The sequence below is a fragment of the Hemiscyllium ocellatum genome, unplaced genomic scaffold, assembly GCF_020745735.1.
Source record: "Hemiscyllium ocellatum isolate sHemOce1 unplaced genomic scaffold, sHemOce1.pat.X.cur. scaffold_778_pat_ctg1, whole genome shotgun sequence".
In the NCBI taxonomy this organism is placed as follows: domain Eukaryota; kingdom Metazoa; phylum Chordata; class Chondrichthyes; order Orectolobiformes; family Hemiscylliidae; genus Hemiscyllium; species Hemiscyllium ocellatum.
This window is the reverse complement of record NW_026869229.1, coordinates 165,606-173,032: the sequence shown is the minus strand read 5'-3', so window position 1 is coordinate 173,032 and position 7,427 is coordinate 165,606. Positions and strand designations below refer to the sequence as shown.

At 48.2% G+C, this 7,427-nt stretch overlaps 1 long non-coding RNA gene across 1 annotated transcript; it reads left to right on the top strand.

The window, feature by feature from the left end:
- Positions 1-214: 214 nt before the first annotated feature.
- Positions 215-6,200, top strand: LOC132814272 (uncharacterized). Its single transcript, XR_009644345.1, has 2 exons — positions 215-1,343; positions 2,118-6,200. It is a non-coding gene; the product is annotated as an uncharacterized LOC132814272 (long non-coding RNA).
- Positions 6,201-7,427: the final 1,227 nt, after the last annotated feature.

Genomic DNA, 7,427 nt, shown 5'->3' with positions numbered 1-7,427 from the left:
GGCAGCAACGTTGCAGAATCCATGCTGGTAAGCTATTTTCTCACTTCTCCACTAATACCTGCCTGTTTTCGCGGTACTGAAGTGACTAATTGATCCATGGCTAGCCTTAAGTTAATGCAGTTTTTGAATTGAGTTAATGCGTGGATTTCGGATCCTGGACGCAGTTTTTGAGTTGAGTTAATACGTGAATTTTGGATCCTGGATGAAGTTTTTGAGTTGAGTTAATACGTGAATTTTGGATCCTGAACGCAGTTTTTGAGTTGAGTTAAAGTGTGTTCTTCCCGGAGGTCACAAGTGGTTCCGGCAGCCCAATTTTCAGAGGTGACAAAGTGCTCTGACGGCCAATTTTCGAAGGTAACAAGGTGCCCTGATGGACTGTCTTCAGAGGTAACGAAGGCTCTGACACGCGAGACGTCCAGTACTGCAGTAATTTTCTTCTGAATGGGGGATTTTGTCGGGCCCGACGCGCTAGTGGGGAAAAAACCCTGGGTCTGAGTTAAGGTACAGCGTGGCTTACGGAGCCTGGACGCTTTTTGAAATTAATTAATACAGCGCTGACCGCACTTGACTGATTGGATCCTTTCTCTTTTTAATAAGCACTTTAACTCTGACAACTATCGATAGACACACTCGCTGCTAGCATCCTAAGGGGACAGAAGTAGGCGGGAACGGGGATACAGAGTCACCGATGGTATGAGTGGGATGAGCTGGGTGCAGACAAGCAGTGTGCGAGGGGCCGGTCCAGTGTGAGAGAGAGAGCGAGTGCTGTGAATTTAACGGACGTTGAGAACGGCAGGGAAGCAGATACGGGATAGATTACAAGAGGTACGGATCGGGATAAGAAACTTACTTTCAGGATTGGGATTGCTGACTCGCGACGGCAGCGGAGGTGCGAGTAGCAGCAGACCTGTACCAGCAGCCTGTGTGAAAAAGAGAGAGAGCGTGGACAGTGGCTCAGCGAGCAGGAGCTGTTTTACAGCTATTCGACTGTGTAAGTTTGTTCCTTGGATTTTACGATTCGGGACTGTTTTAAATGTGGTTTTCTACAATCTTACAATAACTTCTTTTAAGGTTGATAACTTCTGCCCTCCCATAAGTAAAGGCTGCCTTACTATCGAATCTAACTTATCTCTTATCCTTACGTAACAGCAATATATTGAGGACATTTCAAGTTTCATTTTTGACAGTAGCTTGTGGTAAGAACGGCACAGAAATAGGGACGGGGTGAAACAGTGTAGGAGAAAGGAAGAGGGACAGAGGGAAAGATAGGTATAGGGAGTGACGGGAAAGGCATAATGGAGAATGCAGATTTTGGATCGGAGAGATTGCGCCGTCCCAGAACGGTACGTTCCGAGGTGCCCTGTTGGCGACTCAGTCTTGGCGGCACTGTGACCCTAACAGGTCACCTACTATTGCACAACGTAACCCTCAGAGCTGAACATCCCAGGGTGGCCTGGGGGGGCTCTCGCCTTCCCCCGACAGGGCAGGCCGTGATCGCTCCGACATGCCTGCCCGCGGTCAACCAACACGGCCGCCCACAGGGACACCAAGGGGGGAAAGGGGAGGTCAATTAGCCGGGCGTTGTTGGAAGTGTAGAGAAATCGGGCATTTTGCTTACAGCTGCGATAAGGAGGGAGGGAAATCGTGCTGGATTTGCAAGGAAACAGGGCATTTTGCCCGCGACTGCGTCAAGGAGATGGGAGTTCAATGCAGGGATTGTAATGGCATCGGACATTTTGTCTGTAACTGCTCAGAGACTGGGGGGCACGGGATCGGACCAGACACCCGACTGGTCGAACGAAACGAGGTAAACCCTGCAATTGCTGGGCTTGCACTGGGCAGCAAGAAACAGCATGTTGGGCAAAGAGGAACGGGGATACGGTGAACCAAGGAGCAGCATTGGTTACAGGTTTTGAGCAACAGGGGCTGTACCGACAGTCTCCACAGTCAGGATGCTGCTATTGTGAAAGGCTAAGGGATTTCAGTCGGGAATGCCCTGATAAATGAAGGGAGAGCCGTTCCGGTTGTGATGTTGGAATTATATCACCGGGTGGGAAGTTGTTTATTAATTATTAGGTTAATATGAATCATGCTTCTAATTACATCTTTTTCGACAGGTTGTAATCTACTTTTTACTACAAAACAGCAAGTAACAACATGTTTTCGTACATGCCGATTTGGTCCGGGATTATAGAAGCCGGTTTTAGGCTACGATTTTACTGAAATTGTGTGAGTGAATGGATAAGAGTAGTTAGACAAGTATATTGTTGAACCACGTTTCTGGATAGTCCTTTTTCATCTTTGCATGGAAGCAGTATAAAGGGGACAGCTGAAGTTTACTTTTAACAGCAGCTTGCAGTAAGAGCGGCAGAGAGAGAGAGGGGAACAGACAGACACGCAGGCTCTGTTTTTTGTTCAACATGGCTAGATTTGCGAGCTGCAGACAGCATCAGGAACGGGGGGCCTGCCGGGGAGGTGTCTTCGGAGGGGAAACGAGTGCTAAGGGACTTGCTCCTCTGCCCTGCTTGAGTAGAACCGGGTTTTGTTGCGGCTTGATCTGTTTTCCCTTGCCACCTAACTTGCTGAGAAATTCTAGTGCTTTGATTTTACTTTAATAGGCTTCATTTGCAATTAATCCGGGAATAGTGCGAAGGCAGTTACAAACTCCACACTGTTAAAATAATCACTGAAAATCTCAAAAGAAAATGTGCACATCTTAAAAGCTGTAACTGGGATTCAGTGTTCGAAGATTTCACGGCCATCGGGTGGAGAGAATCTCAGTGGCCAGCTGAGAGTGACTTTTGTTTTCCAGGGATGAATGTCTGTTATGAGGGCTACTGGCCAGCTTCAAGACCCCACTCCTTTGAGACAAGCAGGAATTTTTTTCCCTTTTTTTTACCCCATCCCAGGCTGTGGTACTCATTTCACAGTACACGTTGTCTCAGCCATCATATTCCACTAATTCTGCTACCAAATAAAACATCTGCACTCTCTCAAAATTGTTACGACAGCTTTAGATTCGCTTCCCTGCAGGTAACTCTTGTCAGTTTCAAAAGTGGCTGCTATTTACTCAGCTGTCTGTCTGTCTGCCTGTAAGTCGTGAAATTGCTATGGTTTCGGATCATTAACCTTCAAGTGGCTTAATGTTTACACAGCCGGCAGCTGTGTTTGCATTTCTCAAGCAGGTGCGAATTCTTGTGGTTTATAATGGTTTTTCGTCATTGGCCGAACTGCGGTGTGTGTGTGTTTCTATTGGACGAGGGACTCCCATTCAGCATTGGAGGGTTCTGATTGGTTAGGGATTCCCATTGACATTGCTGCACGGAGGGGACACGGAAAAGTCTGGTAGGATGGAAAAGAAGGAAGTTTACGTGTTCATACCCCGCATGGCAGCGCCGGAGGTGATCTGAGGTCACCCTTTCGGGGATAACCTGTCCTGAGAAGGGGGAAATGTTGTAGAGGCAGCAGGAGGGGTTCTTCTTTTTATTTTTACAGATGGATCAACTACTCTGGTGGCTAATAGCGTGGATACGCCTGGGAACGGTTAGAGGGACTCTTCGAAACATGAAGGGGCATGTGGTGTATGGGTGCTCCGGTTGCCAAGCACCCACGGTACCAACTACCCAGAGGACACCTACAGCGTCTGGACAGGTTGTATATTCTCATAAGGGATGGTGTCCGGGGTGGTTGGGGTCAAACCCTACCAGATACTCCCGTCACCCAAATTTAAATTACGGGGAAGCCTCCATCACATTCAATAATATCAAACTCTTTACTGTTCGGGTTAGGGTGACAGAGGAAGATGGTGTGCCATGAACGCATGGTCAATTCCTTTTAAAGACATAATGAGAGTTCTCTTGCACGAAAGGACGAGCGCACTCTTACTGGATGCACTCGACGTTCCAGATGAGCACAGACCTCACATCCAGAAGTACTGACTGGAGAATTTGAGGACTGCCTCCCATCCGCTCCGGCCTCCCAGACTTACCGCCCCCACAGACCCCTATCACGTCTCCTTATATTATGGTATTCAACACAATACTTTTTTTCCCCATAGTGGTCAGATGGTTCCTCACTGTCCCCACCAAAATGTCACCCTGGGGATAGGGGGACTCCTTTTCACTGCATTCCTAAAGCCCTATCTCACTGGTTTAAAGGTGATGAGGTATCATTACTTTTCAACCGGACCCCTATACGTTGAGCTCCACCAGGTGACACCGCTGCCACCAACTCCGACAACACGACAGCCTGCGTGTGACCTCCTACAAACAGACAGGGACATATCCAATACATGCTGTAATGTGACTTCCGTTCGTGAGCCATGATACCGGGTTTCTTGCTTGCGGCTGGTTGCGATAAGGGCGGGCGAGTGGGGACCTCCCAATTCTTTTCTTCATTGCTATAGTACCGCCGTTGCATGAGCTCGGGGTTCGGGCGTAGTAGAGGCTATCTCTCCGGTGCGTGTCGGCTCCCTCAATGGCTTTCTTTCGAATTCGTCTGATCCTGTTGTACTCATGACTAACTTTTCATCTTCATGTACGCTAAATGAAGCCTGGTTGTCCAAAGAGCCCCCACTTATTTATTTTGCCCGTTTAAATTGGGGATATATGAATTGATCCTTCCATAACAGCGGGTGGGTGAGATGTACTGTGCGCCCTGGCAATCGAAACACTGCTGTTCTCGCAAGCGGCCCTTGCGGACTGTCCAATATTCCTGACTGGCCTCAGCCACTCTCGGAGGCCACTGACCATGCTACTGAGCTGCCCACGCCTGTCCTTGGGGTGGTGAAACGGATGTCGGCGTCGATTACTCAATGCAGCACGACTGGTTAGCCAATGACGGGTAAGATCCCTCGGGCGAGGAACAACCTAAGACAGGCACAGTCGCGCATTGACATCGGAACGCGTGGCCTCCGTTCGTCTCCATTTGATGAGATTTCTGCCTGCTTGCATCCGTGTCGGACGGTTGGACAGCACTGCTGCTCTCTGGAGCATACTGATCTACGGGACCACCGAGGCACACTACAGTTTCACACTGGGTTTCACATCTCTAGCGGGTACCTAGCTGCTGGTACCAGGCTGTTCGTACTCCCTTTCCAAACTTACAACACCTACTTACATTTGCCGGCTCTTTGGACTACAGACTTCCGTTTACTAAATGGCTTACTCATTCTACCGCACTCGCGTACATTTCGCCAGCTCTGAATGACTTATTGCAATGCTTGTCTAATGCTGTGCTTTTCGTTATTTCTGCAGACACTGCCTCAATTACTTCAACTATTAGTTTAGCTTAGCATGCAGCTGTGACCATCTATTGCTTAATTGTGTAGCGGCGCGTTTTCAGGGCACCCTTCATCCCCACATGACTGTCTCCTTAGAACCAGTGAGTCTGGTCGATGCAACACCGGACACTGGTCGCCTCGTGGGGTTGCGTTCCTTACGGGATAAGGGGGTGTGGCCTCTTTCGAGGCCAAGGGAGGGAATGTTGGGGAGAATCTGCTATCGGGGTACCTACATTGGGGCTAGGGAGGGGAGCACCATTATTAAAGCAGGCATTGTCAGATACCAGCTAAAACACAGCCATGTAAAGTAAACCCAGCCACTGCAGGACTGCCTGCCTGGGGCCACATTCCTGGGGATTAGAACATGTCCGTCAGTTTCAGATCATCCTATTACACTCTCATTGTTAATAAAGGAAACCGGTAACTATCGGATAGTGTAAATCGCACCGATACCACACTTGATTGATAAAGTACTTGCTAATGCCTCCGCTGACATCAAACTCATTCGGGTCCTATGTTAAATGATAATATCTGTATATTCAACTATGGAGAACTATTGTGAACGCCCAGACAGCCAGACGCATAGCAATGAGGAAACCCTTCCAACAATAAACTTTTAATTTACAAGATCGGAAACTGCCGAACCCAGGATGTCTACCCATTGTTCGGCACAGCAGGAGTGGGACAGGTATCTCGGGGCAGCCAATAGAGACACTAATCCCTTCACAGACAGGTGAACCGACCAATGAAAGAGCCGAACAAGGGGAACCTGACCGGGAACTCGAGGAAGGGCGAAGTATAACTGTACCAGATCCGAAGGGAGAGACAGAACGCCTTCTCCAATGAATTTGCATGCTTTTGAATTCGTTGTATAGTGTACCAGTTTTGATTCTGTAATAAACGGTGTTTTTGCTCCAAACTCTAGCCGGTTTGATCTCTCCTTCCAACGAACACGTGGAGACGAGACCATACGGTTTCCATCTCAACATTAGCCTGTCAGTCACTGATTATTATTCCTACGCTGTTACCTTCCTCTGTTATCTCATATTTTCCATTTTGATTTACCACATCCCCTCTCATATGACCATTTCCATAATGATGTAATTTAAAAAGCTGCCTTCCATCCTGGTCAGACCAACTAAGATGTAGAGTGCATACAGTGTGGAGCATTATGGGGAGGACAGAAATATAGGAAATGTGCATTCAGTTAGAGGAGGACAAATAGATAAGGATCAAACTGAAAGAGGTCTGGTACACAAGGCTTAATGCTAACTATCACAAAAGGATCCAGAGCAACACACAAAACAGCCATTACAATATCGATCCACCATAAACATCAATAGAATATAAGTATAAGGGATGATTGATCAAACTGTCATGACCCTTTTAAATCAGACCACACCTGAAATAGCTCCACAGAGGCCGGTAATCCTTCACCAAGTCACCCTTTATTCACACATGGAGAGTCCTTGACACTGATCCAGCTCCCTCAGAGCCAGCTCTCAGAGTCAGCAGAATGTCTGACCCCCCTGTTCTTGTCTGTCAGACAGGGTTCCCGGATTGGACCAGATAGACAGCCCCAATCAGGGAACTCATATTCTCTGTGTCGAACTGACTGCCCTCGTTACAATCACTACACCCTCCCCTCTGAGTCCGAAGACATAGGCCAGTTCTATTTTTTGTGGGTCCTCCTAAGGGTCTTTAGCACTGATTCAGGTTCCTCCAACTCTGCCTCTGACACGGGTGGACAGCGGGTAACACACAGTAGCTTTGCCTCTTGTGTCCAGAGAGTCTCAGAAGAAGCTCATTCTCTGCTTCAGGGGGCAAAGACATCAAGGAGGCAACATCCACTGTGTCCATCTCAGATTCCGAGGAGTCTCCAACACCTGATGGTCAGGGAGAATACCCGGGTTCCAGACAGTGGGATCGGTTGTTGAGGAGCCCGGCACGTTTTGCTCTGACAGAGGGGGATGGTGGAGGCTTGCTTTTCAGACTGGAGGCATGTGACCAGCGGTGTGCCACATGGATCGGTTATGGGACCACTGCTTTTCATCATTTGTGTAAATGATTTGGGTGTGAATGTAGTGTATGGTTAGTAAGTCTGCAGATTACGCCAGAATTGGAGGTGCAGTGGACAGCGAAGCAT